Raw genomic sequence first — 23849 nt, 5'->3', positions numbered from 1 at the left:
CAACATATAACACAATTTGTTCAGCCATTTCTCAATTGGCACCCCTTTGTTTTACCATTTTCTACCACCACAAAAAGCACAGTCATGAATAATTTTGTACAATTTTTGTATCTCTTTGAAGTACAAAACCGGTAGACGTATAGTTGGATCAAAGGGCATGCAATCTTTTAAATCCCTTTAGGTATAATTCTAAATTGCCTTTCAGAATGGTTCAATCAATTCACAACTTCACCAGCAATGCATTAATGTCAAAATTTTGCCACATTCCCTCCAACTTTTATTAATTTCCTTTAATGTCACACAGGCTAATCTGCTAAATGTGAGGTGGTACCTCATAGTTATTTTGATTTGCATTTCTCTAATCAGGAGCAATTTAGAACACTTTTTCATGTGATTGTTGATTGGTTTGATTTTTTTCAGCTGAAAATGGCCTATTCATAACCCTTGACCATTTCTCAATTGGGGAGTGGTTTGATTTCTTCCACATTTGACTTAGTTCATTATATAATTTGGAAATTAGACCCTTGACAGAGAATTTTGTTATATTCTCCCCAGTTTCTTGCTTCCCTTCTAATTTTGGTTTCATTAGTTTTGTTTTTACAAAATTTTTAAATTTAATATAATCAAAATTATTAATTTTATATATTGTAATGTTCTCTATCTCTTGCTTGGTCTTAAATTGTTTCCTTTCCCATAGATCTTAAAGGTATACTATTCTATGTTCAATGAATTTATTTATGATTTCCCTATTAAAATTTAAGTCACTTACCATTCTGAATTTACCTTGGTATAGGGGGTGTGATATGTTGATCTAAACCCAATTTACCCCATATGGTTTTCCAATTTCCCTGCAAATTTTGTCAAGTAGTGAGTTCTTGTTACAAAAGCTGGAATCTTTGGGTTTATCTAATCATAGCTTGCTGAGGTCATTAGCCCAATATTTATTCCATGGATCCACCCTTCTGTCCCAAATATTTTATATTTTCTCTAGTGATTTTAAATGGAGTTTCTCCTTTTACCTCTTGCTATTGATTTTTGTTGGAAATATATAGAAATGCTTATGATTTATGTGGGTATATTTTGTACCATGTATCTTTGCTATAGTGTTAATTATTTCCACTGGTTTTTTAGTTGATTTTCCAGGATTATTTAAGTATACCATTATATCATCAGAAAAGACTAAAAGTTTAGTTTCCTCATTACCTACTTTAATCCCTTTAATTTCTTTGTCTTCTCTAATGGCTACTACTAGCATTTCTAGTACAATATTAAATACTAGTGGTGATAATGGGCATCCTTGCTTCATTCCTGATATATTTGGGAAGACTTTTACCTTATACCCATTGCAGTAGATATTTGTTGATGGTTTTAAATAAATATGGTTTATTATTTTGAGGAAAGACCTTTCTATTCCTATACTTTCTAGTATTTTCAATAGGAGTGTGTGTTGTATTTCATCAAAGACTTTTTCCATGTCTATTGAGGTAATCATGTAATTTCTGTTATTTTCGTTATTCATATGGTCAATTATATGGATGGATTTCCTAATGTTAAACCAGCCTTGCATTCCTGGTATGAATCTCACCTGGTCATAATGAAAAATCCCCATGATCATTTGCTGTAGTCTTTTCGTTAGTATTTAATTTAAAATATTTTCATTCATGTTCATTAAAGAGATTGGTCTGCAACATTCCTTCTCTGTTTTTGGTCTTCCTGGCTTGGGAATCAGTACCATATTTGTGTCATGAAAAGGATTTGGTAAGATTTTTTTGCTTATTTTGTGAAATAGATTATGTAGTATTGGGATTAGCTCTTTGAATGTTTGAGAGAATTAACTTGAGAATCCATCTGGCCATGGAAGATTTTCTTAGGTAGTTCCTTGATAGCTTCTTTAATTTATTTTTTTCTGAAATGAGATTAATATTCTATTTCCTCTTTTGTTAATCTAGGAAATTTATATTTTTATAATATTCAACTATTTCATCTAGATTTTCATAATTACTGCCATATAACTGCAAAAAATAGCTCTTAATTTTTGCCTTAATGTCCTCTTCATTAGAGGTAAGATATCCTTTTTTATTTTTAATACTGTTATTTTGATTTTCTTCTTTTTTTTAATTAGATTTACCAGTATTTTATCTATTTTTCTTTTGTCTTTTCAAAGTACCAGCTCCCACTCTTATTTATTAATTCAAAAGTTCTTTTACTTAAATTTTATTAATTTCTCCTTTACGTTTTAGGATTTCCAATTGAATTTTTATCTGAGGAATTTTAATTTGTTTTCTTTCTAATTTTTTTTCCTTTTTCTTTTTTTAATAATATTTTATTTGATCATTTCCAAGCATTATTCATTAAAGAGAAAGATAATTTTCTTTTCCTCCCCCCCAACCCCCATAGCCGACGTGTGATTCCACTGGGTGTCACATGTGTTCTTGATTCGAACCCATAGCCATGTTGTTAATATTTGCATTAGAGTTTCGTTTAGAGTCTCTCCACAGAAACTAATACACTGTGGTATAATCAAACATAATGGACTTCTCCATTAGTGGCGGTGTAATGTCCCTGAACAATCTGCAGGGATCTAGGAGAAAAAACACCATTCATAAGCAGAGGATAAACTGTGGGAGTAGAAACACCGAGGAAAAGCAACAGCCTGACTCCAGCGGTTGAGGGGACATAACAGAGGAGAGATTCTTTCTAATTTTTAAGTTGCAAGCCCAATTCACTGATCTCTTCCCTCTCTATTTTGTTGATATAGGCATTCATGAATAGAACATTTCCACTGAATATTGCTTTAGCTATATCCCAAAAGGTTTTGATACATCATCTCCTATAATTTCATTCTCTTCAATCAAATCAGTAATTGTTTCTATGATGTTTTTTGACACACCAATTTTGAAAAATTAGATCTTTTAAAGTTTCCAATTAATTTTAAACTAATCTTTCCATGAACCCTTATGAATTATAATTTTACAGCATTATGATCTGAAAAAGATGCATTTATTATTTCTAATTCCCTGCATTTGTTTAAGGCATTTTTATGCCCAAGTACATGATTGATCTTTGTATATGTACCATGTGCTGATGAGAAGGTATATTCATTTTATACCTATTCGATTTTCTCCAGATATCTATTAACTCTAATTTTTAAAACAATTCATTCAGTTCACTTTCTTCTTTATTAATTATGTTTTATTTTGATTCATCTAGTTCTGATAGAGGAAGATTTAGGTTCTCCACCAGTGTATTTTACTATATATTTCCTCCTTTAGTTTCTGCTTTAAATATCTGGATGTTATACCATTTGGTGCATAGATGTTTAGTATTGATATTACTTCATTATTTATAGTACCTTTTAACAAGGTGCAATTATCTTCTTTATCTCTTTTAATTAATTAGTTTTTATTTTATCTTTTCTGATATGATGAATGCTACTCCTGTTTTCTTTTTACTTTAAATGATGCATAATAAATTCTTCCCAAGACCTTTACCTAAATCTGTGTCACCCTGCCTCAAATCTTTTTCTTGTAAACAACATATAGTATGATTATCATTTTTAATCCACTCTGTTATCCTCTTATATTTTAGGGGTAACTTCATCCCATTCATATTCACAGTTATGATTACTAACTGTTTATTGTCCTCCATCTTATTTTCCCCTTTTTATCCTCCTCTATTCCCTTTAACTCTTTCCCTCCTCATGAGTGTTTTGCTTTTTATCACTCCACCCTAACACTTTTCCCTCCCTACATTTTCTTCCCCCTCCCCTTGTTTTATTTTCTTTCTAGGGAGAATATAGGATAAAATAGAATTCTATACCCCAAGGAATATATTTGTTTTTCTCTCTCTGAGCCAGTTACAATTGAGAACAAATTTTAAGCATTGCCTGTCACCACCTTTATCCTCCCTTCCCCATAATAATTGTTCACATCTCTTTATGATATATAATTCACCCCATTTTGTCTCTCCCTTCCCTATTACCTCTCTGTGCAATAATCTTTTTCACCCTTTGATTTTTTTATATATTATATCATCATAATCAGCTTTATTCCCCAACTTCTTTGTAAGCATATCCCTTCTATCTGCTCTACTACTAAGAATAACATTTGAGATTTACAGATATCCTCTTTTTAAGTGGAAATACAAAAATGTTGATGTTAATGAGCCCATTAAATTTCATTCTTTTTTAAAAACCCTTTAAAGCTTCTCTTGGGACTCATGTTTGCACTTCATTTTTTTTTTGTTTAGGTATGACTTATTCCTCAGGAATGCTTGGAAATCTTCTACCTTATTGAATGTCCATTTATTCCCATGAAAGAATGTAATTAGTTTTGCTACATAGGTGATTCTGGATTGTAAACCTAGATTTTTTTGCCTTACTGCATATCATATTCCTTTCCTTCTGATCTTATGATGTAAAAACTGCTAAGTCTTGTGTGATTCTGATTGTAGCTCCATGGTATTTGAATTGTTTCTTTCTGGCTGCTTTCAGTATTTTCTCCTTGATTTGGTGGCCTTTGAATTTTGCTATTATATTCATAGAAGTTATCATTTGAGGATTTCTTTCCATGGTGATCTGTGGATTCTTTCAATTTCCATTTTGCTTTTCTTATTCAAGGATCTCTGGGCAGTTATCTTTGATAATTTCTTGTAATATGATGTCCAAGATTTTTTTCTTATTCATCATGGATTTTGGGTAGTCCAATAATTCTCAGGTTGTCTCTCCTAGTTTTTTTTTCTAGGTCAGTTGTTTTTTTTCAATGATATTTCATATTTTCCTCTATTTTTTCATTCCTTTGATTCTGCTTTATGTTTTCTTTGTATCTTGTGAAATTATTAGTTTCTAGATTGTCAATTCTTTTTTATAAACAGAGACCACAATAATACTTTTGAACTCATAAATTTAGTCAAACCATTTTTAATCCTTATATTCTACCAGATCATAAAGGTTTGATGATTACCCTCAATCTTCTTCAATTTTTACTCTCTTTAAGTCAGTAATTAGTAGCTAATTCTGGAATTCAAAATTCTTACTCATCTCTAAGTTAGTAAAGCAGTTTAAAATAGATAGAAGGGCAGATTGGCCACTAGCTGCAGCCATTGGTTTGTTTCATGAGTAGATGTGTAAGTCCTAAATTTCCTTGTATTTCTTTTTCCATGACACATTGTCATGGAAGATGAACTATACATTTTTATTTTTTAAATTTTATTATCATTTTTCTTTTTTTCTTTTTAATAGGATATTTAATTTTATTAGCCCTAATACCTATGCATACCCAAAAGCTTTAGATTTTAGAAACATGTCATTGATTATTAAGTATTTTGGGAATTTAAATAATAATTATGTCTGATTTCAGAAATAGGGCTCACAAAAAAGTCACTGTTTAGTACCAAGGAGCTCATGATCAAATCTAATCAATCTAATCACTAAGGGATTGATGAGAATTTGTACCAAGACAGAGGACTTGTTTTGAGGTTTGAGGAAGTGACTCTGACATCAGACTCTGGATTCCCCTGTGTTAGATTTCCTACAAGTTCCTTAGTTTGGCTGCCATTTTGGCTCCCCTATCCCTGAGAGTAAAGGGAAAATCAGACCCCATCACACATTTTCCCTTTTACTTCAAAAAATAGTCCATTTTCCCCCCTTCAATAATATGGCAATTTTCTATAGTCCTGATGCTGATGAATAATTGCAATGCTACTACAAATATCCTACAGACTTGTGGGACATAAATCACTTTAACTGAGCCTTGTTATTGATTCAAGTACCTGTTATGAGTTTATTCTTGTTTATTCATAAGTTTATGTACATAAGATTTATATATAGGATTTCCCCCAAAATTCAATTTTTTTCTATTCTTTTGGCTTTTGTTTTTATGTTTTTGGTTTTTCTTCTGAGAATTGATTCATATACCCCATAAAAGGAATATATCTTGGGTTGATCTGGGTGTTGGTCAACACCCTCCTCAGGGGGAATTGTATACTTTTTGTAAAATCCAAGTTTTAAAAATATTTAAAGAAAATTTCAGGAAAAGAAGCTTGCTAATTCCCCCACTCAAGAAAGTGAACTCTTTGGAAAAGGTGCCATAAAGAAGCCTGCTGAAACCATGCACTGCATCAGAAGATCCAGAGTAAACTCTGGGATGAAGTGAATCAAAGTGAAGGGGGTTGAACATGTTTATTTTGAATGTAAATTCTTATGCCAAAGGGGATTGCACCCTAATTTGTTTTTGTCAATGAGCCTACTAATCATTGGTTTTGGTCTCTTCCTTTTTTATTTCCCTTTTATTTCCAATTATTGTATTTTCCCCTTAGAAAGTACAGTATTGTAAACACTTTTAGCTAGAAGATCTTTAGAGGTTTAAGCTGGATATTTGAAATGATTAATTGAGGAGACTAGGCAAGTAACTATGGGAGATTTCAACATGTTCATCTCCCAAAAGAATCACAGGGTGCATCATGAAAGGTAATTTTTATTCCCTTTGTCTATTTTAAGTTAATTAATCAGGAACTTGAAGTACCCCTACTTAAAACTTAGTAAGGCACTAACAAAGATAGTTCACACTTAATCATTAACATTTAGTCCTAAAAGACCATAAGCACTGTTCCCACCCCCTGGGTAATGCTAGGCAAATTGAGAGATTTTGATTGGTTCCTGAGGTGTGATAGGCCAGCCCACAGTGAAAGGAAGGAGAAACCAGAGAGAGAGGAAACAATGTGGAAAACTGATTATAAAAGCCAGCTGAGGGCATTTAGATTCACTTCTGCTGCCTTGGTGGCTCTAGCTGAGGGAGGACTTCTGTGTTGGTGTTTCTGCATTGGAGGATCTTCTGCACTGGAGGGATTCTTCTGCCTTGGACTTCTGTGTTGTAGATTGATCCTGTGCTGGTAAGACTCTTGTGGAAGAGACTACTGTGACTCCTAGTTGGAGATTGGGACCTGAGGTAACTTTTGTCAGGGTTGAGCTGGATTTCTTTGGATCAGCAATTATAGGGCATTAAGGTAGGCAATATTTTATACCTCCTTCCTTCATTTCCCCCTTTAATATCTCTACTCTGCTGTAATAAAGCTACAAAAGCTACTAACATACTCAGTTTAATTTTTAATTTCTATAAACAATGACCACAATAATTCTTTTTAACTCATAAATTTAGTCGAATCATTTTAACTCTTACAATAGTATATTAAGGGAAATGATATATAATATTCCTAGAAAGTATATTGGAACCAGGTTGTGAAGGGGTTTAAATAATAATCAAGGAAGGTTATATTTGATTCAAGAGGTAATAAAAATCAAGAGTTTTTTCATCTAAGGAGTAACAGTTAAGTCTATGCTTTAGAAATATTTAAGTTTGTTATTTACTTCTTTGGCAACAAGGAAATGTTCATGTGGGGCATCAGTGGTATATTTGGATATTACATTGATATAAATGAATCAATAAAACAAAAAAAAATTGGTAAGTCCTAATTTCTTAGGTGCATCTTTCCCTTTCAGGCTCTTAAATATTTCCCCTCCCCCCCCCACATATCCACAATAGTTATGAAGGAGATATTAAAGAGTTACTTTTTTTCAGAGCTAAATGTATTCATTTTGTGAAACAGTGGGGTTATCCAGAAGGCCTCAAGTTCTCAGCATAAGGGATGTTTAGGCATTGAGCCTGAGTAACTCTTCAGTTCTACTAAGTCAAGATTTCATGGCCAGTAACAGGGCATAGGGTTGGAGGAAATTGCCAATTTGGGAGGCCAAGGCAATCTGACATAATTCTGTGCCCTGTCAAAACACATGGCACTGGAAAAATGACCAGATGACAGTTTCCGTAGACTGCTCCAACTGTCTTAATAATAACTGTATAAGCAAACCTTCACATATGAAGTTAGTAGCCAATAGCTGGGGCTCATCTGCCCTAGGTTAGCAATGGAAGAACTATGCTCATTTTCATTACTTTTACTTCTAAGTATGTTTCATGGGACATCTTTATTTTCCCTCCATCTGGGAGGTTGGCAGACATTGCTCACAATAGCCTGTAGGGCAGTGTTGGGAATTTACATTTTGGCTATGAAGAAATGTGCTCTTTTAGAAAAGAGCTAATAATACTTTGAATAAGAAAGCAAGAACACATGGCAAAGTTCTTTCATTCATTCAATGAATATTCTTTAAATTTCTTCAATAATAACTTACGATAGATTACTACACATGATTGGGAGTGGGGATGTGAACTCTCAGAGATAAATAATAAAAGTTCTGGCCCTCAGATTTCTTAAAATCTAATTGGGTGAGGCGATATATGGACATTAACTATGAGGATATGTCAATTGTTGACAGTCAATAGACATTTACTGCTTTTTGCCTTCAACAAGCTCACAATCTAATGGGAGAAGGTATAAGTAAACAAATGTACAGAGAAGCTACATACATGATAAATAGAAAATAAGTGAAAGAGGAAAGCCACTAAAATGGGGCAAGGCTTCCTACCAAAGATATGCTTTTGTTTAGAACTTTAAGAATATAAGGGAAATCAGTAGTTACATATGAGGAGAAGAGATATTCCAGATATGGTGGCTAGCCAAAGGACATGACCAGACTGGAAAAATAGGATGTCTTGTTCATGGAATAGCCAGAAGGCCAGTGTCAGTGGATCAAAGAATGTGGAGCAGAGAGTAATGTGTAAGAAGACTATAAGATGGATGTGAGCTTGGTTAAGAGGAGTGAATCCCAGAGGATGCTTTTTATCCTGAATGGAATATGGAAACATTGGAATTTACTGTGTAGAAAGGTGACATGGTCAGACAATATGATTTAGGAAAATCAACTTGGGGTTACAAGATGGGTGGATGTAGAGAGAGAGACTATTTCAATACTCACATGGGAATTCCAAAATTTTAAGATGGCCATAATTTAATATGCATCTTTCAACAAAATTATATAACTATTCTCATTTACATCATGAAATAGCTTTCAAAAATAATTGATCAACAATCATCAATAATACTAAATAATGAGGAATGTACCACAGGATTAGAAAGGAGCAAATATCATTATTTTCAAAAATGTTAAAATGATAGAATCTAAAAAAAAAAACCAACTTCAGTCTTATAGATTTTACTTTTGCTTTTGGCCAAATGTTAAAGCACACGTGATTTGTCATCTCTGTATAAAGGAATAAGTGATCACCAAAAGCCAGAGAAGCCCAGGACGATAATGATGCTAACTTCTTATTTATTACCTCAGCAAAATATGTCAAATAAGGCACAGGTATAACAATGGAATAATCACAAATAAATCAACTTTCTGAAAAAGAAAGTTTAAGAAACAAATAATTAATAAAAATGGGATCCAACATGATGATTAAATGTTATGGCATAAAAGAAACTGAAAAGGAGATACTACAAAGAAAACATAATGAAAATAGCTTCAATACATATTGTACAAATGAGTAGGACATTTCTATGTGTATATGACCCTCAGAAAAGGAATAAAGTAAAATTCAATTGAAATAAATAAATAAGAAACCATAAAGAAAAGGAAAATAGAGTTAAGTTTATAAATTCAACATCAAAACTCAATTCAAATGAATTAATAGAGAGTGGAAATAAAAATGATAGATTATCCACCAAGATGTAGAATTATTCTTTTGGAGAAAACATTCAGAAATCGGAAAAATAAATAAAATAAAATTAGACTTAATCTTGCCAAGGAGAATATTTGAAAATTATACCTGCAAAAGTTCAGTAGCTAATACTAGATTTAAAAATGTAGAGAAGACTTCCGGTTAAGATGGCGGCTTAGAGAAAGCTAAAGTTCAGATCTCCGGAAAACCCTTCCCTACCGATCTCAAACTATAAGCTCCTAAGGCGCCGAAATTCAAAACGATCAACAGCACAGACCCTGGGAACCCTCCTCCTGGACCTGGACCCGGTTCAAAAGGTACGGCTCCCCTTAAAAGCCAGAAACCGAGATCACTCGGACCTCAGAGGTAGGAGTGCAGAGTCCAAGGCTCCCGGAAGCTGCAGCCTGGCCGGGCTCAGAGAGCAGGGTCCTCGGAACAACAACCCTCAGGGCCTTCTACCCGAGTCCCAGTGAAAGTTACTGCCTGGGGCTTCCGCTGCAGAGAGCTGGTCGAAACAACAGCAACCCTCAGGGCAGGCAAGACAGCCTCACGGGCTGGATCCTGCTATCTAAGTCTCAGTGAAAGTCCTTGCCCTCGGAGCTTGGGAAAGCTGCAGCCCATCCCCCCGAAGGCCAACGAAACAGCCTCACGGCCAGCTATTCTGAAGGCAACTTCCAGAAAGGGAGCCGGGGGGAGAGTGTGGCCTCGTGGTCCGACCCTTCCATTCCAGTTCCAGTGAGGCATATTCAGTTTAACCCAGGGAAAGCTCATAGAACCAACATCTGCCCAGGACTAAAGCCTCTGATCACCAGACAGAGATAAGAAAAGCTAAACCTCCACATTCAGAGATGACAAACTCCACAGAAGCACAGAAGCCCCAAAATACCAAGAAAAATAAGAAGAAAGGGGCGACTTTGGACACATTCTATGGAGCCAAAATACAAAATACAGAGCAGATAGAAGAAGATATACAAGAAAATTCTCCAAAATCTTCCAAAGGAAATAGAAACTCTCCACAAACCCATGAAGAATTTGAATCAGAAATGACCAAAAAGATGGAAGCCCTCTGGGAGGAAAAGTGGGAAATAATGCAAAAGAAATTCATGCATCTACAAAACCAGTTTGACCAAACTGTAAAAGAAAACCAGGCTTTAAAGGAGGAACTAATAAAGCAAAGCCAAAACACCAAGAAATTAGAAAAGAACATAAAATATCTCACCGACAAGGTGATAGATCTGGAAAACAGGGGGAGAAGAGAAAATTTAAGAATAATTGGACTCCCAGAAAAGCCAGAAATAAACACCAAACTGGACATGGTGATACAAGATATAATCAAAGAAAATTGCCCAGAGATTCTAGAACAAGGGGGCAATACAGCCACTGACAGAGCTCACAGAACACCTTCTACACTAAACCCCCAAAAGACAACTCCCAGGAATGTAATTGCCAAATTCCAAAGCTATCAAACAAAAGAAAAAATCCTACAGGAGGCCAGAAAAAGACAATTTAGATATAAAGGAATACCAATCAGGGTCACACAAGACCTTGCAAGTTCTACTCTGAATGATCGTAAGGCATGGAACATGATCTTCAGAAAGGCAAGAGAGCTGGGTCTCCAACCAAGAATCAGCTACCCAGCAAAACTGACTATATACTTCCAGGGGAAAGTATGGGCATTCAACAAAATAGAAGACTTCCAACTTTTTGCAAAGAAAAGACCAGAGCTCTGTGGAAAGTTTGATACCGAAAATCAAAGAGCAAGGAATACCTGAAAAGGTAAATATTAAGGAAAGGGGAAAAATGTTATCTTCTTCTTTTACTCAAACTCTCTTCTATAAGGACTACATTTATATCAATCTATGTATACTAACATGTGGGGAAAATGTAATGTATAAATAGGGGGTAAAGAAAGACCAAATAGAATAATGGTTCTCACACAAAGATTCACATGGGAAGGGGAAGGGAAGAAAACTCCTATAAGAAGGAGAGGAAGAGAGGGGGGGGTTTACTTAAACCTCAATCTCAGGGAAATCAACTCTGAGAGGGAAAAACATCCAGATCCATTGGGATCTTGAATTCTATCTTACCCAACAAGGGTAAGGAGAAGGGAAAACCAAGGGGGGGGAGGGGGAGAGGGAGAACAAAAAGGGAGGGAAAGAGAGGGGGGAGGGGGAGGGAAGAAAAAGGGAGGGACTAAAAAGGGAAACATCAAGGGAGGGGACAAGGGGCACTGATTCAAAGTAAATCACTGGACTAAAAGGTAGAGCCGAAGAAGAAAAGGTTAGAATTAGGGAAGGCAATCAAAATGCCAGGGAGTCCACAAATGACAATCATAACTTTGAACGTGAATGGGATGAACTCACCCATAAAACGTAGATGAATAGCAGAATGGATTAGAATCCAAAACCCTACCATATGTTGTCTTCAAGAAACACATATGAGGCAGGTTGACACCCACAAGGTCAGAATTAAAGGATGGAGTAAGACCTTCTGGGCCTCAACTGATAGAAAGAAGGCAGGAGTGGTAATCATGATATCTGATAAAGCCAATGCAAAAATAGACCTGATCAAAAGGGATAGGGGAGGTAATTATATTTTGTTAAAAGGGACTCTAGACAACGAGGAAATATCACTAATCAACATGTATGCACCAAATAATATAGCACCCAAATTTCTAATGGAGAAACTAGGCGAATTGAAGGAAGAAATAGACAATAAAACCATACTAGTGGGAGACTTAAACCAACCATTATCAAATTTAGATAAATCAAATCAAAAAATAAATAAGAAAGAGGTAAAAGAAGTGAATGAAATCTTAGAAAAATTAGAATTAATAGACATATGGAGAAAAATAAATAGGGATAAAAAGGAATACACCTTCTTCTCTGCACCACATGGCACATTCACAAAAATTGACCATACATTAGGTCACAGAAACATAGCACACAAATGCAAAAAAGCAGAAATAATGAATGCAGCCTTCTCAGATCACAAGGCAATAAAAATAATGATTAGTAATGGTACATGGAAAACCAAATCTAAAACCAATTGGAAATTAAACAATATGATACTCCAAAACCGTTTAGTTAAAGAAGAAATCATAGAAACAATTAATAATTTCATCAAGGAAAATGACAATGGCGAAACATCCTTTCAAACCTTTTGGGATGCAGCCAAAGCGGTAATCAGAGGCAAATTCATATCCCTGAAAGCTTATATTAACAAACAAGGGAGAGCAGAGATCAATCAATTGGAAATGCAATTGAAAAAACTCGAAAGCGATCAAATTAAAAACCCCCAGCAGAAAACCAAATTAGAAATCCTAAAAATTAAGGGAGAAATTAATAAAATCAAAGTGATAGAACTATTGATTTAATAAATAAGACAAGAAGCTGGTACTTTGAGAAAACAAACAAAATAGACAAAGTACTGGTCAATCTAATTAAAAAAAGGAAGGAAGAAAAGCAAATTCACAGCATTAAAGATGAAAAGGGGGACAGCACCTCCAATGAGGAGGAAATTAAGGCAATCATTAGAAATTACTTTGCCCAATTATATGGCAATAAATACACCAATTTAGGAGAAATGGATGAATATATACAAAAATACAAACTGCCTAGACTAACAGAAGAGGAAATAGAATTCTTAAATAATCCCATATCAGAAATTGAAATCCATCAAGCCATCAAAGAACTTCCTAAGAAAAAATCCCCAGGGCCTGATGGATTCACCTGTGAATTCTATCAAACATTCAGAGAACAGTTAATCCCAATACTATACAAACTATTTGACATAATAAGCAAAGAGGGAGATCTACCAAACTCCTTTTACGACACAAACATGGTACTGATTCCAAAACCAGGCAGGTCAAAAACAGAGAAAGAAAACTATAGGCCAATCTCCCTAATGAATATAGATGCAAAAATCTTAAATAGGATACTAGCAAAAAGACTCCAGCAAGTGATCAGAAGGATCATTCACCATGATCAAGTAGGATTCATACCAGGGATGCAGGGCTTGTTCAACATTAGGAAAACCATCCACATAATTGACCACATCAACAAGCAAACTAGCAAGAACCACATGATTATCTCAATAGATGCAGAAAAAGCCTTTGATAAAATACAACACCCATTCCTATTAAAAACACTAGAAAGCATAGGAATAGAAGGGTCATTGCTAAAAATAATAAACAGTATATATCTAAAAGCAACAGCTAATATCATCTGCAATGGGGATAAACTAGATGCATTCCCAATAAGATCAGGAGTGAAACAAGGATGCCCATTTTCACCTCTACTATTTGACATTGTACTAGAAACACTAGCAGTAGCAATTAGAGAAGATAAAGGAATTGAAGGCATCAAAATAGGCAAGGAGGAGACCAAGTTATCACTCTTTGCGGATGACATGATGGTCTACTTAAAGAATCCTAGAGATTCAACCAAAAAGCTAATTGAAATAATCAACAACTTTAGCAAAGTTGCAGGATACAAAATAAACCCACATAAATCATCAGCTTTTCTATATATCTCCAACACAGCTCAGCAGCAAGAACTAGAAAGAGAAATCCCATTCAAAATCACCTTAGACAAAATAAAATACCTAGGAATCTATCTCCCAAGACAAACACAGGAACTATATGAACACAACTACAAAACACTTGCCACACAACTAAAACTAGACGTGAACAAATGGAAAAACATTAACTGCTCATGGATAGGACGAGCCAATATAATAAAAATGACCATCCTACCCAAACTTATTTATCTATTTAGTGCCATACCCATTGAACTACCAAAATACTTCTTCACTGATTTAGAAAAAATCATAACAAAGTTCATTTGGAAGAACAAAAGATCAAGGATATCCAGGGAAATAATGAAAAAAAAAACACATACGATGGGGGCCTTGTAGTCCCTGACCTAAAACTATATTACAAAGCAGCAGTCATCAAAACAATTTGGTACTGGCTAAGAAACAGAAAGGAAGATCAGTGGAATAGACTGGGGGAAAGCGACCTCAGCAAGACAGTATACGATAAACCCAAAGATCCCAGCTTTTGGGACAAAAATCCACTATTCGATAAAAACTGCTGGGAAAATTGGAAGACAGTGTGGGAGAGACTAGGAATAGATAAACCCCTCACACCCTACACCAAGATAAATTCAAAATGGGTGAGTGAATTAAACATAAAGAAGGAAACCATAAGTAAATTGGGTAAACACAGAATAGTATACATGTCAGACCTTTGGGAGGGGAAAGGCTTTAAAACCAAACAAGATATAGAAAGAATCACAAAATGTAAAATAAATAATTTTGACTACATCAAACTAAAAAGCTTTTGTACAAACAAAACCAATATAACTAAAATCAGAAGGGAAACAACAAATTGGGAAAAAATCTTCATAGAAACCTCTGACAAAGGTTTAATTACTCATATTTATAATGAGCTAAATCAATTGTACAAAAAATCAAGCCATTCTCCAATTGATAAATGGGCAAGGGAAATGGATAGGCAGTTCTCAGATAAAGAAATCAAAACTATTAACAAGCACATGAAGAAGTGCTCTACATCTCTTATAATCAGAGAGATGCAAATCAAAACAACTCTGAGGTATCACCTCACACCTAGCAGATTGGCTAACATTACAGCAAAGGAAAGTAATGAATGCTGGAGGGGATGTGGCAAAGTAGGGACATTAATTCATTGCTGGTGGAGTTGTGAATTGATCCAACCATTCTGGAGGGCAATTTGGAACTATGCCCAAAGGGCGACAAAAGAATATCTACCCTTTGACCCAGCCATAGCACTGCTGGGTCTGTACCCCAAAGAGATAATGGACACAAAGACTTGTACAAAAATATTCATAGCTGCGCTCTTTGTGGTGGCCCAAAACTGGAAAACGAGGGGATGCCCATCAATTGGGGAATGGCTGAACAAACTGTGGTATATGTTGGTGATGGAGTACTATTGTGCTAAAAGGAATAATAAAGTGGAGAAGTTCCATGGAGACTGGAACAACCTCCAGGAAGTGATGCAGAGCGAGAGGAGCAGAACCAGGAGAACATTGTACACAGAGACTAATACACTGTGGTATAATCGAACGTAATGGACTTCTACATTAGTGGCGGTGTAATGTCCCTGAACAACTTGCAGGTATCCAGGAGAAAAAAAACACCATTCATAAGCAAAGGATAAACTATGGGAGTGGAAACACCGAGAAAAAGCAACTGCCTGAATACAGAGGTTGAGGGGACATGACAGAGGATAGACTCTAAATGAACACTCTAATGCAAATACTATCAATAAAGCAATGGGTTCAAATTAAGAAAACATCTAATGCCCAGTGGACTTACGCGTCGGCTATGAAGGGTGGGGGGGAGGAAAAGAAAATGATCTATGTCTTTAACGAATAATGCTTGGAAATGATCAAATAAAATATATTTAAAAAAAAAAGAAATGCAGTCAGATTCTAAGATTGACGTAAGGATTTTTCTCATAACTGCATGTCTCAAGTAAACCATATATTTGTTTTATCTGAAAACTGGCCCTATACTAATAAATCAGTTATTGCTTCCAAAAAAAATAAAAAAATGTAGAGAAAGCAATTAAAATGTGAACAATTTAAATTCAATCGTTTTCACACCCTATTCAAAATAAATTTCACAGAACTATATAAATTTAGAGATGTTAGGATAATTTCTCTTTCCCCTTAAATAATCAGCTCATGAGAATTAAGAAAATTTAATATAAATAACATAAAAGCACTATTTTTAAATAGAATCAACTGAATGCCAATAATATGCATAATATAATCAACTCATTTAGATATTTTGTCATCAAACTCATAATTATTCTGACAGAATTGATTTTGTATGTAGCAAAAGAGAAACACATCACATGTAAGAATTTTAAACAAAATCCCATTAATTTTATTTTCCAAGATGAAAAATGATAGAGATCTTGAATATTTTGTATCATAAAAACAACAGAAACAATGACATGTCTCAAAGTATAATATCCATAAATTTGGAGTTATGTTATATTTTATTATTATATTATAAATTAAAGATAAACTTTTAAAAAACTTAAAACAAAATAATAAACTACAAAGATTCCCACAAAAGGATATATGGATTAATTTATTTTTTATCTTGAAAATAATTCACAAAACAGTTTCAAAAAAATAAAGGAATTCTGAAGTGAACTGATTTATAAACACTAGGGTTCCTCATCCCTACCACTACCATCACAAATGAGGGACTTCCCTAAACCAGTTTGGTTAGCTACATCTCCCTCTCTGATTTCAAAGGATACACATAAAGAAGTTGCGAATAATATTCTCTATAGTTTGGCTGAAATCTTCATTTCAATTTGCTATCCTAGGATTAATCACCAGTGTTAATCAGTCTAATTATTTTGAACAGTTTATATTAATTAGTTTTTTAAGGTATATTTACTGAGAAGTTATAGCAAGCAAAGAAGTACAAAAATTTTCCCACAATATTACACACTATCTCACTCACTCCACACTCAACCATCTCACCTTCTGAAAAAAGTGATTATAAAATTAATGAGGCAGCTATGAACTTTCATTCTACAATTTTACTGCTAAATGCAACAGAGTTGATGGGTAGATGAGTCATTGTTGCTCCCACTGGACAGGCTTCTATGGTCTGGGTCAACTCATTAGATAGAGTTTGATTCTCAATCTCAGTTGTTCATAGACTTTTGCTTTATTTTTTTATTTTTAAATTAATTTATTTAGTCAATTTAGAACATTACTCTTTGGTTACAATAATCACATTATTTCCCTCTCTCCCCTCCACCCACCCTTCCCGCAGCCAATGTGCAATTTCATTGGGTATTACTTGTGTCCTTGATCAGAACCTATTTCCATGTAGTTGGTATTTGCATCAGGATTCATTTAGAGTCTACATACCCAGCCATATCCCCTCAACCCACGTATTTAAGCAGTTGTTTTTCTTCTGTGTTTCTACTTCAACAGTTTTTTCCTCTGAATGTGGATAGACTCTTGCTTTTTGAAACATGCATGACCATTGATTTGCCCCGTCCAAATAATCCTTTACTTAAAAAGAGGAAAGAACACATTAAAAGAGGCAAAAAGCAGAAACATATGTTCCCAAGCCACATGGAGACTTGGGGTGGAGAAGACCCAAAGTTTCCCTTCATTTACTGCTTAGATTATTTCTCTTAATTTCATGTTGCCTGAGGGAAAGAGAAAGAGGTTAATTTTGAGTAATGTGTTTTAACAAGACCTTCAGTTCTAGTTGAGTAACAATTAAAAATTAAAGAATATTGTGAATGTTTTGAATTGGGGAGTAGAACTTGTTTACTGTACAAAACCATGCTTTTCTAGCACCTTGTTCCCCAAACTCCTCCCTATAGTTAGGCAATTGAAAGAACTTATCACTAATACTCTATGGAAAGGGCTCCAATGGCTAGATTACAAAATTATCTTATTTTTGATGCCCTTTTTCATTCTAAAACAAATAATGTTTCTTTTTATTCTTACTTTTGTGGAAAGGAAAACTAAAACAAGTTCTGGACTTTCTGCCACTGAGTTGGAACCAACAACAGTTGGAATATTAGAGAGAAGATATTGGCAAGACTGACAGTTGGCGGGGGAAGTGGCATTTGGGAGTGGCAGTTGGTATTGTGACCAGCACTTTCTTCCTGGCCCTGGAACTGGAAGGAGGTCTCTCTCCCTTTATCTGGATAGAAGTGTCTCCATGCCTGAATTTCCCAACTGTGTGCTCTACCTGGATCCCTGTGATCATGTTCATTGGACAAAAGGACTTAAGGGAAGCAGTTTGGATTACAAGGCCAGTATTTAGGTGTGTCAGCCCGAAGAGACAGGCCCAACCAGCTCTGAAAGTCAGAACCTTTCTTCCTCTGGCTGTCTACTGCTAAGACTCTGAAATTACTAAAGCTAGCACAGATATAGCATAGATAGGAATAAAAGAAACTGTCTACCAGTCTGTGAGGCCTGGCCTCAGCTCAAAAGTTGAGAGAGACTCAAAAACTTCATCTAGGGAAATCCATCTTCCCTCTTCCCTGATACCTCTCCAATCCAAACTTGTTATTAAAATTTTATCTTTATTTGAATATCACAGTCACATAAGAGAACTAACATTTCAGGGGACATAGAGGTAGCTGAACCTCAGGACAGCCATTCAACTATAAATGGTCCTTTTTGGACCCCTGCTGGGTAACCTTGGTCTGGGGGGAGGCTTGTCCCTCAGGAGGGTCTGTGCTTACCTGCTCGGGGCTATCTGCAATATCAATCTATAGAGAAGATGTCCCATCAGTCTATAATAAGTGGCCCATTTCTCAGGAACCCCATTTTTAAAAAATAACCTCTTGGCAGGGGGCATCTATCTCCTTTTATCTCACCGGCAGCCATATTCCCTCTCTCCCTTCAACTCCTCCATTCCCTGCTACAAAACCTTCTGTATCCCCTGTTCTTCATATCCCACCCATTTTTCCTCACAAATATTCCAATTTACAAGAATCCAACAAGTAAATATAGTGAAAATTGTTTATAAAATATCTGAGATGATAGAATTGCTTTGTTATTTCAAAGCTCACACATCTTTTAGTCCTGATAACTTGGAGAGCTCACAATTTCCAATATGTTGAAATGATGACACTATGTTCCCACAGTTTCTAGAAATTCCTAGAGTGAATTTTAAGCTTATAATCCTTGAGATGACACATAGGCCAAGTCAGCTTCTGCTAAATGAATAAGAAAAATTAAGACCACAGTTATATGTACCTTTTGAAACCTAAGGAAAAGATGTAGCTAACCAAGCTTGGGGAAGTGCCTCATTTGTGGGAGTAATAGTAGGGATAATGAACTCTAATGTTTGTAATTCAGTTCACTCATAACTTCAAAATTTCTTTAGTTTGTTGAAACTGTTGAATTGATGACTTAAAAATTAAACAAACTTATCTAGACATCCTTTTGTAGGATCTGTTTTGTTTTATTATTTTGTATCTTTTTATGTAATTTTTACATGTTGATATTAGAACATATTGTTTTTTTAGGAAGAGAGTTCAAAGTTAATATAAAATATTAATACTTACTCAAGAGTCCTGACAATTTTTATTTAAGTTATTTTTTAATGTTACAATTTTCCAATCAGGAATAACAGTAGCTATCACTGGGACTTGTTCAAGAGATTATTTGAATATATCAATGCATAAATTCACTATAGCAAATCTCCAGACACTATGAGTTCAGAATGAGTAGATTTCTAGTTCCTTATCTTCCCCCTGTGATGTCAATGCTTTCATTTGGCTGATAACTGCTTTAGCACCAATTAGGATCTCAACCTGAATTTTCCCATGTATTGGACAGTTAGGAATCCTTAACCTTTTCCTTCATTGGCCATGAGTCCTCTGTGTGGTTTTCAAAAGGGTGGCTTTGTCTTGAAAATGGCACAAAATAATCAAAGACAAGCTAACCTTTGCTATTGCCTTTATGTGAATGGTTTAAAGAAAATATCCTTCAGCTATAGACCACCCATCAATTAACTAAGAATGAGCCATTAAATAGATGTTTATCAAAGCAAAACCAGTTAAATGAATGCAAATGTCTTTGTAGGTTAGAACAAAGTATTCAGAGTGAGACATAAAAAAAATCATTCAATTTGGTCAACTAAGCTAAAGCTGAAATGATACAGTGGGCTTCAGCTTTGTCCTTAAGATTTCCAATGACCAATTAAATAATGAATTCTTTCTGTCTTCTACATTTTTGGTACAATATAGATATGGTATCTAAGTCAATCATCTAATATCTAGCCATAATAGAATTCTATGAATTTTTCTTTCTCTTTTATTTTTAAAGAAAACTGAATGAAAAATACCTCAACTGTGTATTAGGACACTTGGATTTTAATGTCAATTCTATAATTATACTTTTTTATCATGTTGGCAAAATATTTATTTGGGCATCATATTCCTTACTTGCAAAGTGAGAGGGTTAGATAAGATACATACAAAACAACTTCCTTATATTTTGTGATTTAATGTAATTAAAATTCAAATTATTTGAGTTTTTATAATGGAAAAAATCCCAAATCTTGCAAATATCTGAACTTCCTCCATTAAGTGGTGTTGTGCTGGAAATGTTGTGGTGACAAAAGTAGGAGGATGGGAAAGGGAGGGAAAGGAATGGGAAGGGAAGGGAAAGGAAGGTAGCAGGGTCACCTTAGCCCTGGTAGGGAAATAAACCCGAGATGAGCCTTTTAGAGGTAGGCTAGGGTGCTGAACAAGATAAAGCTAAGTTTCAGGGATATTTGTCTGGGTTTACTTAAAGTTTAGGAAAAAGCTAAGGGTTAGATCTCCAGAGAAAGTAAAGGAGCTTTGGAGTAAAGGATTTCACTCTTTCTGGAGAAAGGGCACTGGTTCTTGGAAAAAGCCCCCAAACCTGAGCTTCTCTCTTCTTTTAAACTTTCCTAGACACCTCACACAAAGGAAATGGGATGTGTCTGAGGAAGTTGAGGTAGAGGGTCCTGGGAGATGTAGTTTCCCAGGGTTTAGAACCATTCCAAAATGTACAGTGGTTACTTCATTATTTTTTATCGTTTATTTAGTTGGTATGGTCACATCATTCACCAAAGAGACTATACAGACTTATTCCTGAATAAGTAAATAGTCTGCATGTGTTATTATAACTAAGAATTTCATCATTATGTGATCAACCTGGTAATGTCTGTTGGAATTCAACCAACAGGGTCTTTAAATGACAAATATTAGATATTTTTCAGAAGACATTCTTGAACTCTTAGAGTATTTATATCTATTCAATGATGAAATGAATGGAAGAAAATTTGGAGGACAACTTTAGTACGCAATTCATTTTATCACGAAATTAAGAGTGAGAGAGATGAAGGGATTAGTCCAAGAGTATATGCCTAACTCAGGGTAAACTCAGGGTAAAAAAATTATTGAATCCTAAGTCTCTAGACTCTCCACCTTGTGATCTTTTCAAAACATCATGCTGTCATCACCCTCTTTTATTCTAAGGAACAAGAAGATATTCAAAAGATTTATGATTTCTTGTATACTCAAGATTTCAATCCTTTCTTTTCCATTTTTAGCATTGTTGGGACAGAGTTGGTCAGGCTTTGAAAATGAATATTGTTAATTGTATTCCACAAATAATAAAAATGTGTTATTTTGGGTGAAAAGAGAAAAAAGTCATTATCTGAGAGGTGAAGAGGATAAACTATATAACTATGCACTTTTTTGGTATTATATATCCACTCTCACTTGTGGCTTCTAGTAGCTGCTAGCATGCAGCAGTGGCCACACCCCAGGCAATTGCTTCAACAGGCCGGCTAACCCTTGTGAGGGTAGCCATCGGGTCGTCGACCCCTGGTGAACCAGGGCTTTGCTCACCCAGCATGTGAAGACTGCTTCGGCAGAACAGGTGGAAGAAACCAACAAGAAGGTCAATGGCTGAGATGGCGATGCAGCAAGGCACTGTGGAGTGCTCAGGGCGTGTTGGAACACAAAAGACAACAGGGCCATCCAATGCAGCTGAGGAAGTCTCCAGGTGTAATGACTTTTCGTGCCACTGGACCCAGGCTTCCAACGCCGAGAGAGTGGGACTGTCTCCGTGCATCAACTCTTCCACTTAAATCTCTTTCATGCACAAGTGTCTTTGTGCACATTCATCTATACACCAGAGATGAAACTGCACAGACAATCGTCATCCTCGGTTACTTAGAGACTACTACTATAGCAACAGAAAATTGTTGAGAACTGGATTCAGGTCTCACCTCACAAATATAATGGTTCTCTGACTCTGGGCAAGTCACAATTTCTCAGTGCCACTAAGCAAATCTCTAAAACTATAAACAGAGTAGAGTTTAATTGTCTCACTGAGGAGTTAAGATGGTATAGAAGAGAAAGTATAGTTAGTGCAGAGGAGATGACCTGAGAAAGAACTGGGAGGTGAAAGGATTGTAGGTAATAGTGAGGATTAGAGGTTGTGAGGCAGAGGGAGAAATGAAATGGCAAAATACTCTAATCAGATAACTGGATTTCAGAGTGAATGAACATAGAACACTTGTAAGTGATAGAAAGATAGATGACTATTTGTATGTGTAACTTCATTGGCTTTGAATAGAAGGTCATAGGAAATGAATAGATTGGGGAATTAGGAAATTTGAGTGCTAAAAAGAATATCAACAGGTAAATCCCTGGGTATAAGGTCAGAAATTAAGGAAAAGAATAAGATTATATCTCAGACACTTAATTCATTTAGGAAGGAAGAAAAATGTCTTGAATATTTGAAAATAACAGCCACCAGAATTGTGACAAATATATGTTAAATGAAACTGAAAGGAGAAAAATGGACAATGAAATGTTTACAGATTTGAGTAGGAATAAGAAAACAGATTCGATGGAATTTGGGAACTCTTAAGCACTTTCAATGATTCAATTCTGTTTCGAGATGACAAAATTTATATTTCCTTGCACTTTGTGATCATTATAACCTCTAAAGAATCAAAATCCTGGATAAAGAAAAGAAAGATAATTAATGAGATTGTAGTTCCATAAAAGTAAACATTAACTTTGGTTTATAAGAGTGACTGTTCAAGTCATTATGTCATTAGTTCCCTTTCTACATTCATTAATCAAATTGATTTCCATTGTAAGGTGGAAGGACACATTTGGGCAGTCAAATAGTCACACGACTTTGAACAAATTACTTTACCCATCTAGTACACCATGAGAATACTGGCTTGAAATCAAGGTGCAGAATAAACTCCAAGGTGGTAGAAGAGTCATAAAAAGAGTATTAAAAACAAATAATGAGCTCATAAATGTTAGAAGTTGGGTATCGAGAAGAATTATCATGCTATATTAGACATAGAATTGAATGTGGAGCTCTTCAATTCATATTATTTACCTCGTTGTGTAGCTTTAAACATGAAAACTGCTCAGTCTCAGTTCCCTATTCTCCATATTGAGAGTTGAACTAGGTGTCATCTAACTTCTCTTTGGGCTCTGAATCTCATGATGGTATGAACTGACTAACACTAAATGCTCTAATGAAAAAAGATTATTATATTTTCAGCAAGCATGGGAAGGAAGGAATTCAGACTTTCCTTGTTTCCTAAAATGTCCTATATTTTCTCTTTAAATGACTTTTCTAGTTATCTTGGAGTCAAGAAAGCAGAGTAGAAGCAAGGAAAGTT

Source organism: Monodelphis domestica, chromosome 7 (genome assembly GCF_027887165.1).
Source record: "Monodelphis domestica isolate mMonDom1 chromosome 7, mMonDom1.pri, whole genome shotgun sequence".
NCBI lineage: Eukaryota > Metazoa > Chordata > Mammalia > Didelphimorphia > Didelphidae > Monodelphis > Monodelphis domestica.
The sequence above is the reverse complement of the archived record's forward strand: the minus strand, read 5'-3'. Positions refer to the sequence as shown.